Source organism: Myiozetetes cayanensis, unplaced genomic scaffold (genome assembly GCF_022539395.1).
Source record: "Myiozetetes cayanensis isolate MyiCay16 unplaced genomic scaffold, myiCay2020 scf1171, whole genome shotgun sequence".
NCBI lineage: Eukaryota > Metazoa > Chordata > Aves > Passeriformes > Tyrannidae > Myiozetetes > Myiozetetes cayanensis.
Window position 1 is genome coordinate 1,171 of NW_026086795.1, and position 10,487 is coordinate 11,657.

The 10,487-nt window shown below is 57.5% G+C and overlaps 1 pseudogene; it reads right to left on the minus strand.

Annotated features, from left to right (window-relative positions):
* Positions 1-256: 256 nt before the first annotated feature.
* Positions 257-2,820, minus strand: LOC126635256 (zinc finger protein 239-like; annotated as a pseudogene).
* Between the last annotated feature and the right edge of the window lie 7,667 nt (positions 2,821-10,487).

The following is a 10,487-nucleotide window of genomic DNA, read 5'->3' on the forward strand; positions in this document are numbered from 1 at the left end:
GTTACCATGGCAACCATTACGCATTCCCATCACTAGGCTCAGTTACCATGGTAACCATTATGCATTCCCAGTTACATCGCTTACCATGGCAACCATCTGTAACACACAGATAATACAGAAATGCCAAAAATTTTTTCAGTCTGTCAAAAACTTCTTATCATTCTGTGTCAGCTCTCTGCCAGAAGTTCCCACCAGGACTTTCCACAGGACTTTTCCTGCCAAAAGATCCTGCCATTATTTATGACTATCGTATCTCTTCCAATATCTCAACTGGCTACGTGCCAAGAAACCACATTCAACCTCCTTTGAACACTATAAAAGTTGAGGACAAATTTTGGAAAATCAGGGAGAGGAAAGGGAGAAGAACTGGTGACTGTAGCTGAGAATCTCTGCCCACCTACCCTCACCTTTTCTCCGCCACCGCGTGCTGCCTGCCTGCCACCGGAGACTGGAACTGTGCCGGCCTGGAGAGAGCTGAGACCACCGTGCCACATGTGGGAGTTCTACCTCATCCTTCTACCCTGACCATATTTCTGAGGGCCCAAAGCTTTGGCTGAGCTGAGACTCTGCACGGCCTGGGACAGGGGCGTGAGCGGTGAAACCACACATGGTGCATTGCAGAGAACTAAAGCTGTCAGACCCCCTGCAGCTACAAAGATAACATCCAAAAGCTGCAGGGACAGAGAAAAGAAAGGCAGAAACTGCTTCTCCCCCCACACACACACCAGCTCAGTAGGTAAAGGTACTTTTCAGTGGTATCTTTTCTCTGCTTCTAGGAGTAACCTTAGCAGTTTCCAACCTTTTCTTATTTTTTCCTTTCTCTTTGCACCTCTTAGCAATTAATAAAAATCAGGTTTTGGTATCAACAGATAACTTGTGTGAGTTTCAATTTTGCTCAAGGGAATATTCAAATCTGAAGTTCTTTCTGCAATATTTTAGCAGATTGTAGAAGGGGACCATGGAAAAGTGGGAGGAACAGGGAGAAGGGTGGAAAAGGGGGAGTGGTCTGGTGGATCCAAAGCTCCCATGGGGGTCTTTGGGTAGAGGAGAGTTGGGAAAGTGAGGAGCCCACCTGAGCTTCCAACTGACTGTGGAGTGCTGGGGCTGCTGGATCCAATCTCAGCCTTGGGTTATGCCAACAGGTTCAGTTTAGAGGAATTACAGAGGTGGGACTGAACCACTTTTGTCCCCAGGTTTTAAGGATGGCAAATCACATCTATTGATAGAAATGAATTATTTGGGGTTACAAATGATCAGACAAAAGATCTTCATCAGAATTATTTACTGCACAATACAAACACTAAAACTACCAGTAGTACAGCATAAGATAGAACAGTGCTCTACACTAAAGCAGCTGTTGAAGCAATTCTACTCAAGCTGGCACCAAAGCAAGAATTATGAATTAGAGATGGATGGAACTCCCCCAGACCAACGCTCGGGGGGAGATCTCTGCTCTCAACCTCCAGCAGTGACCTTGGGGGTCCCAGTCAAGGCAGGAATCTCCACACACCCCCCAAGAAAGGTTCTATTGGCAGAAAATGCCCCTGGCAAAGGGGACTGGCCCTTTCTGGTGGAAAGGGATGGACTGACAGTCACTGGACTCCAGGGGTTGCCTCACCATCAGGGGGGTCATTCAGGGTGGGAGCAGTGGCCGAAGCTCTTCCCGCAGTCGGGGCACTCATAGGGCTTCTCTTACTGGTGGGTTCGTTGGTGTTTGGTCAAGGTAGAGCTGTCGCTGAAGCTCTTCCCACACTCCCCACACTTGTAGGGCCTCTCCCCGGTGTGGATGCGCCGGTGGGTGATGAGGGTGGAGTTCCGGTTGAAGCCCTTCCCGCAGTCGGTGCAGCGGAAGGGCCTCTCCCCTGTGTGTGCCTGTTCATGCCTGAGGAGAGTTGAGCTGGTCTGAAACCTCTTCCCACATTGCAAGCACTTGTAGGGCCGTTCCCCAGTGTGGATGAGCTGGTGTTGGATCAGGCCGGAGCTCTTGCTGAAGCTCTTCCCACACTCCCCACACTTGTACGGCCTCTCTCCGGTGTGGATGCGCCGGTGGGTGACGAGGTTGGAGTTCTGGTTGAAGCCCTTCCCGCAGTCGGTGCAGCGGAAGGGCCTCTCAGCTGTGTGTGCCTGTTCATGCAGGAGGAGAGTTGAGCTGCGCTGAAACCTCTTCCCACATTCCCTACACGTGTAGGGTCGTTCCCCAGTGTGGATGTGCTGGTGTTCGATCAGGTGGGAGCTCTGCCTGAAGCTCTTCCCACATTCCCTACATGGGTAGGGCCTTTCTCCAGTGTGGATGCGCTGGTGTTTGATCATGCTGGAGCTGTGCCTGAAGCTCTTCCCACATTCCCCACACGTGTAGGGTCGTTCCCCAGTGTGGATGTGCTGGTGCCTGAGGAGGTTGGAGCTCTTCCTGAAGCTCTTCCCACATTCCAAGCACCTGAAGGGCTTCTCCCTGCTGGGAGGCTGCTCAGGGACCACCAGCTCCGAGCTCCGGCTCAAGCTCCGGCCGCCTTCCCGGCACAGGACGGGTCTTTCCTCCTCAGAGCACCCTGGGCTGGCTTTGCAGCCCCTCCTCCGGGGACATCTCTGGGCCTTTTCCTCCCCGCTGCCTTCCTGCACCGGGGAGCCCTTCAAAACGGCCTCTCCCACCAGGCTCTGCCGGGGGGATTTGTCCTCAGTGCTCTCCGTCCTCAGCTCGGGGCCTGGGGCAGGAAGGAAGAAGGACAGGCAGGGGATTTGCCTCCAGCCCAGAGGGAAGGCCAAGCACATCCCCCCCAAATTTGGCCCCCACAGGCACCACAAGACAGGGCCAAAGGGGCACTGACTTCCTCCTCACCTGCCTGGGGGCCCACGGCAGCTTCCTCTTCCTGGCAGCATTCTCCTCCATCCGCCCAAGCTTTGGGAAGGACAAATCCTGTTGGGGGGAAACAAGGGCTGAGTGCGTTGGCTTGGGGGTTCCTCCTGCCCAAGTCCATCTCTGGAGCTCACCGGACATCCTGGGATCATAAAAACCTCCAAAACATCAAAAGCCCCCCCAAAAAAACCCCTCCCCCAGAACACCAAGGTTCAGACCAAAAAACACCCTTCCAGGAGTTCCCCCTCTCAGGTCTCTCCACTTTGGGGTTCTAGGGGTTCCTCCTATTTGGACTGCTGGGGGGGTCCCACGTGAATTGGGGGACTCCCCTCTCCAGAGTTCCTGCCCTCTCTGAGTTCCTGGGGGTCCTGGACTTCCCCCCCCTCCAGGGTCCCCCTGCTCAGGGATGTTGGGGGTTTTGGAGGCCCCAGGCGTCCCTTCTCCCCTGACTCTTTGCTCTGGACTGCTGGAGGTCTCAGGGGTCCCACCTCTCTGGGGTCTCCCCAGGCTGCTGAGGATCCTGGGAATCCCAGAGGTCCCCCTTCTCTGGGCTCCCCTTTCTCTTGGGTCCCCCTGTCTGGGTTGCTGGGGGTCCCAGGACTCGCCCTTCTCCAGGCTTCCTAAATCAGTGTCCTGGAGGTCCCAAGGTACCCCCTCTGCAGACCCCCATTTCAGGGTTCCTGGACTCCCAAAATTCCCCTTTCTGCAGGTTCCCCCCTTCCCAACTTCCAGGCTGCCGAGGGTCCCGTGGGTCTGGGACTGTCTCTCTCCGCTCTCCCCGCTCTGGGCGTCTCAGCAGCCCCCACTGGCTGTTCCTCCTCCTCTTCCCACTCCTCCTGGCCTGGGTCCCCTCATTTCTGGTCTGTCCCAGTTTTCCAGACCCCAGACCCCTCTTTCTTCAACTCCAGGACCCCCCTGTCCCCACTTTCCTCACCATCTCACCTCTCCCAGTCCCTGCATCCCCCTGTTTCCCTCACCCTGGGGACCCCCAGCCCCCCATTCCTGGCCGGCCATCCCCTGGCACCTCAGCCCCAGCCCCCCTTTTCCTTGACTCCAGGACTCCCTGAAGCCCCTTCCCAGTTCCCACAGCTCTCCCAGTTTCTCCCTTCCCTTGACCCTGGGGCCACCCTGACCCCCAAATCTCTGGGTCTCCCCAGTTCCCCACTCCTGGCTTATCCTGCAGGGCGGTCCTGGGGTGTCCAAGGGACCCCCTGAACTCCCCATTCCTTTACACCAGATCCCCCTTGCACCCCCTTATCCAGGACCAGGACCCCCCTGCACCCCCTTTCCCGGCCATCCCACCTCTCCCAGACTCCACACTCCCTTTGCCTTTACCTTGGGACTCCTTGGACCCCCAGTCCTGGGCATCAGGACCCCCTGCACCCCTTTCCAGCACTGGAACTCCCTTTCACCCCCTTCCTCAACTCCAGGACCCCCTGCAACAACCTCTTTCCCGGCCCTCCCACCTCTCCCAGCCCCTAGGCCCCTCTTTTCCTTGACGTGGTACTCCCTGGATCCCCATTCCTGTCTTTTCCAGACTCCTGAATCCCCCTTTTTTGTTGTTGTTGTTGTTTTTGAACACCGGGGGACCCCCTGAACCCCGTTTTCTGGACCCCACGACCCTCCCTTTCCCCGACACCGGTGACCCCCGTGCAGAGGCTCTCCCTGGACCCCCCATCCCACCTCTCCTGATCCCTGCCCTCCCCTTTCCTTGGTCCTGGGATCCCCCCCAACTCTCCTTACCCCCGGCAATGACAGGTTTAATACTGGGAGCAAGTGGAACCACGCTGGAGGGAACTGGGATCATACTGGGAGTGACTGGAAGGAACTGGCATGACAATAGGTTCATTTTGGGAACGGCAGGAAGTGACTGGGATCATACTTGAGGTGACTGGGACCATACTGGGAGCAACTGGGATTACAGTGGGTGTGAATGGAAACTTACTGGGGGGTACTGGGAGTTTCATGACCCATGTTGGGAGCAAACTGGCATCAACTGGAAGATACTGGAACCATGCTGGGGGGACTGGGACCACAGCTGGGGCAGTTGAATCATACTGGGAGAAACTGGGCCCACACTGGGAGTCTCTGTAACCATATTGGTGCTGAGTGGGACCACACTGGCAGCAACTGGGATCAACTGGGAGTGACTGGGTCTACACTGGGGGCAACTGGGAGTGTCTGGCACCCTGCTGAGGGAGACTGGGATCATACTGGACTCACACTGGGAGTTACTGGCACTACACTGGGGCCAATTGGGACCATGTTGTGGGCAAGTGGGATATAGTGGGAGCAGCTGGGCTCATACTGGAGGTGACTGGACTCGTACTGGGGATCCCCCTGGGGATCAACCCTTTTTCCCAGGCACTGGGACCCTCTGCCAGGCCATTCCCAGTTTTCCAGCCTCCAGACCCCCCTTTCTTTGATTCCAGGACTCCCCTGCCTCCCCTTTCCGGTCATCCCGCCTCTCCCAGCCCTTGGATCCCCCTTTTCCTTAGCCCCCATTCCCGGCCATCCCAGGTCACCTCACCCCCAGCCCCCCTTTCCTTCCCCCAGCACCCCCTGCAGCCCCTTCCCAGCTCTCCCAGTTCCCCCCTTTCCTTCACCTTGGCACCACCCCAGCCCCCAAATCTCTAGGTCTCCCCAGTTCCCCACTCCCAGTGCTTCCTGCAGGGGGTCCTGGGGGTCCCAGGGACTCCCTGAACCCCCCATTCCTTTGCACTGAGACCACCCCTGCAGCCCCTTATCTGGGACCAGGACCCCCTGCACCCCCTTCCCCGGCCATCCCACCTCTCCCAGGATCCACACTCCCTTTGCCTTGACCTTGGCACCCCCTGGACCCCCAGTCCCACCTCTCCCAGTCCCCAATCCCCCCTTTCCTCAACATCGAGGACCCCCTGAACCCCCTGCTAGGACATCTCGGGTCTCCCCACCCAATGAACCACCTTTCCCTGACACTGGAGGCCCCTGGACCTCCCTTTGCTGGGCACAGGGACCCTCTAGACCCACTCTAGTGCTAGTTCCTCCATTTCCCCTCTTTCCTTAACTCTGGGACTCCCCTTGAGCCCCCATTCCTGGCCACAGGAACCCCCAGCACCCCATTTTCCAGCTCTGGGACACCCCTACATGCCCTAATCCTGCACCAATAACCTCCTGCACCCCCTTTCCCAGACACCCCACCTTTTCCAGCCCCCAGGTCCCCTTTTCCCTTGACCCAGGGACCCCCTGGACTCCCATTCCTGCCTTTCCCAAACACCAGACCCCCGTGTTTTGAGCACTGAGGAACCCCCTGAACCCCCTTTCCCGCCATTCTGTGTCTCCCTACCCTGTGACCCCCCTCCTTTCCCCGACACCGAGGACCTCTGGATCCCCCTTTCCTGGGCACAGGGTCCCCCTTGACCCTCCATCCCCCCTCCCCAATCTCTGTACCCCGCTTTCCTTGGCCCCGGCACCCCCGGGAACCCCCTTCCCCAGCACCCCCACGACTCAGCCCAAAATAACCCTCCCACGAGTTGCCCCTCTCTGCTCTCTCCACTCTGGGGTCCCGAGGGTTCCCCCTCTCCGGGCTCCCCGTTTCGGGCTCCCAGGGGTCCCCCCCTCCGTGCTCCGGGCTGACAATGAAGGGCCTGACCCAGGAACACCAACCCCAGTGCGGAGGGGACCCGCAGCCCCCCGCCCACCGCCGGCACCCCCAAAAACACCTCCCGGGGACCCCCAACATCCCCCCAGGGCTCACCTGCGCCTCAGCTTTGGGCGCCTGCAAGATCCAAACCTCCTCTCCCGCAAAAAACCCCAAACCCCCCAAGCCCAGAGCCCCCCCAGCCAGCCGGGGCTCGGCTCTGCAGTCCCGCAGCACTTTCTCTCTCCTCTCGCTCCCGGCCCTGTTTCCCAGCTCCGGCCCAGCCCCGCGGCAGCACCAACGCCAGCCCAGCCCCGGGGCCATTCCTTGCCCCTTCCCGGCCTTGCCCCGGGCCCAGCCCGGCTCTCCTCTCCCACCCCCCGCACGCAGCTCTGGGGGGCACTGGGGGGATCGGGGGGCTCTGCTGGGCCTTGGCAGCAGCGCCTGGCAGCGCTTGGGCAGTGTGGGGGGAGCTCCTGCGAGTGCTGCCCACAAGAAAACACAAGAGCTGCGGCCACGTGTGCGGGGCTTTGTTGATCCCGGCGGGAATTCACAACCAACAGCATGGCCCCCACCGCGGGGGTCCCTCTCTCCAGGTTCTCTCCTCTCCAGGGACCAAGGGATGGGGACACCAAGGGACCCCGAGGGACCCCCTTTTCCCATTGTCCCACCTCCCCTTATCCCCCCTCTCCCATCCCTTTCGCATCGTCCCCCCAAACCCCGGCTCGTTCCCGGCTCCGTCTGGGGGTGACCCACCGCCCCTCCCGCTCCTTTTTGGGGTCCCAGCCCCTCTTTTCCCCCTCTCCCCCCTTTCCCACCCTGTCCCCCCCGCTCACCCACCCGAGCTCCACGAGTGCGGCCGCTCGGACGGAGCACGTGAAAAGGAGGAGGGAGGAAAGGGAGGGGATAAAGGAGGAAAGGGAAAAGAAAGAGGATCGCTCCGCCCCATCGGGCGGGTTCTCGGCAGGAAGAAGCTCGTCCCAAAACTCATGTTTGGTTGTGGGTTGTTTTTTTCCTGGGGGGTAGCGGGTTGAATGTGTGGATCTTGCAGGACCCCAAAGTTGAGCCGCAGATGCCCCTTGTGGGGATGTTGGGGGTCCCCGGGAGGTGTTTTTGGGGGAGCTAGGGTGGGTTCCCGGCGGTGGGCGGGGGATGCGGGTCCCCCCCCGCGCTGGGGTTGGTGTTGCTGGGTCAGTCCCTGCCACCTCCATTGCCAGCCCGGGGCCGGCGGGGGAGGCTGGGCCGGGACAGACGGACGGAGACGACACAGCGGGTTTGGGGAGCCCTCGGGACAGCCGGGAATGGGAGGGAGGAACCCCCGACCCCCGGAGTCGGGAGAGCAGAGCGGGGTTATTCCACAGTGTCCCAGGGCTCCATTGGCTCCAGAAGGCCCTGCAGTGTCACAAAGGTCCTTCGTTCCAGGAGGCTCCACCGTGTCCCTGCTGGAACATCCCTAGCTGTAACGCTGCCCCACCTGCAGAGCTGCCTCCAGCTCTGGGATCCAGAACAGGAAGGACATGGAGCTGTTGGAGCCAGTCCAGAGGAGACCACCAAGAGGATCAGAGGGATGGAGCAGCTCTGCTGGGAGGAAAGGCTGAGAGAATTGGGATTGTTCAGGCTGGAGAAGAGAAGGCTCCGGGGTGACCTCATTGTGGCCTTGCAGTGCCTGAAGGGAGCCAACAAGAAAGATGGAGAGAGACTTTGGACAAGGCCTGCAGTGACAGGACAAGGGGCAGTGGCTTCCCACAGATAGAGGGAAGGGTTCCAGGAGATAGGAGGACTGAATTGTTTCCTGGGAGGGTTCTGAGATGCTCTTTAAAGCCCCTCCCAAGCTAAAGCATCCCATGGTGGGTGAGGTGGTGGTGGGAGCCGTCTGGGGCACAGGGGCACAAAAGGAGGGAGTTTTCCTTCCCAGGGGAAGGAAGGAGGGGGCAGCAGAACTGACCCCTGGGACACCTGGCAGGCAGGCTTTGGCTTGAGGTTGGTGATTGGCAGCTGAGTGAAGCCCCCCCAATGCAGGAGGGAATGGTCAGTGACCTGCTCTGCCAGTGAGACCCCCATGAGTGCCTGGACCCAGAGGGGATGCACCCCAGAGTACTGAGGGAGCTGCAGAAAGAGCTGGCCAAGCCACTCTCACTCCTGGCCCAGCAGTGCTGCAGAACTGCAGCAGTCCCAGCTGACTGGCAACAAACAAATGGGATGTCCATCCACCAGCAGGACCAGAAGGAGAATCAGGGGAGCTCCTGGCCTGTCACAGTGACCTCAGTACCAGACAAATCAACGCAGCAGATCATCCTCAGTGCCATCCCATGGCACGGGCAGGACAAACAGGGGATCAGGCCCAGCCAAAGTGGGGTTGGGAAAGGCAGGTCCTGCCTGACCAACCTGGTCTCCTCCTATTATGAAATGACCCATTAGTTGATGAGGGAAAGGCTGGGGATGTGTCTATCCTGACTTCAGGAAAGCCTTTGACTCCATCTCCCACAGCATCTCCTGCACAAACTGGCTGCTCATGGCCTGGACGAGGGAACTGTTTGCTGGGGGAAAAACTGGCTGATGGCCCAGGGAGTGGTGGGGGATGGAATTAAATCCAGGTGGGGCCGGTCACTAGTGGGGTTCCCAAGGGCTCGGGGTTGGGGCTGCTCCTGTTTAACATCGTTCTTGGTGATCTGGATGAGGGAATCGAGTGCCCCCCCAGGAAATTCATGGATACCATGAAGTTGGGTGTGAGTGTGGGTCTGCTGCATGGCAGGAAGGCTCTGCAGAGGGATCTGGACAGGCTGCATCAATCAGGCCAAGTGTCAAGGCCTGCACTTGGATCCCAACAAGCCCCTGGAATGTTCCAGGCTGGGGGTAGAGGGGCTTGAGAGCTGCTCAGCAGGAAGGGACTTGGGGGTGCACCGATCAGCCCTGCAGACCCTGGTAGCCCTGGCCTGTCTGTGCAGGTGAGCACAGTTTATTGATAGGAAGCAACCGAGAAAACAAACATTTTATATTCCTTTTTAAATCCCTTTAATTCCCTTTTTACTAGCTAGTACTGTAACAGAGGTTGTTCATACTATTGTATGAACACCAATAGATTAGGTAGTTTTTCTTGTATTCTTGTTTGGCTTTTGATTCTCTTTGCTAAGAGTTTTTTACTCTCACTGCAATAAAAGAGGTTTAGTAGTGTTTGAATGACTATTGTACTTTTCTTTGTTCTGGGCAGTTATCCTAATGAACCGATACAGCAAGCTCCTGAATTGTGTTTCTATCAATGCTTTTGTATCGACCTGTGAAAAACCTTTCTGATAACGTTGTCCCTGATAGAAAGGTGACAGCATTAGGGGGAGCTTGTACTGAGCATGTGCTTTCATGTTTAGGGAGGTTGTTCATGCTTTACATTTCTTGTCTTTTCTTAGAAAGAGGAAAACTTTTCCTGGGCCTGTGTGCAAGCAGAGCTCTAAGGAGAGCAGGTGGGAGATGGGGCCATGGGGCTGGAACATCCAGCTGTAGAGCTCAAAGTCTAATGCAAGAAGGGGGATGTCAGTCCAAGATGGGCCATGTCAGAACTGGTGAGGTTGGGCAGTGAGGAGCAAGGCTGATCATACAGGGTCAGTCTGGATCTCCTGAGGAGACACTCAACATCAAGATCACTTGGAGAACACCTCTGTCACCTCTACACTGAACTGAAAAATATCCATCCTTGAATTAAAAAAAAAAAAAAATGTAGAAACTTTGAAGAGTTGTTTCAAAATTTCCTTGAAGACAATTAAAAGAAGACAAAGAGATCCTGAGGGATTTCTGTATTTTAATGAGCCCCATGGAGTATTTGCATCAGAGTCCATGATTCTCACGTACTGAGAGAAGATTGAAGAAGCTGCTCAAGAAGTCAGAAGCCAAACTCCCAGTCCCTTGAAGCATTGCTGGGCCCCACTGAGGGCAGGCACTGACAAAGCCTCCCCAGGGACTCCTTAGAGCAGATCCTTGCAGGCCACGAGTGCAGGCAGACAAAGGAAAGTTGCTTGTGGTGGCCTG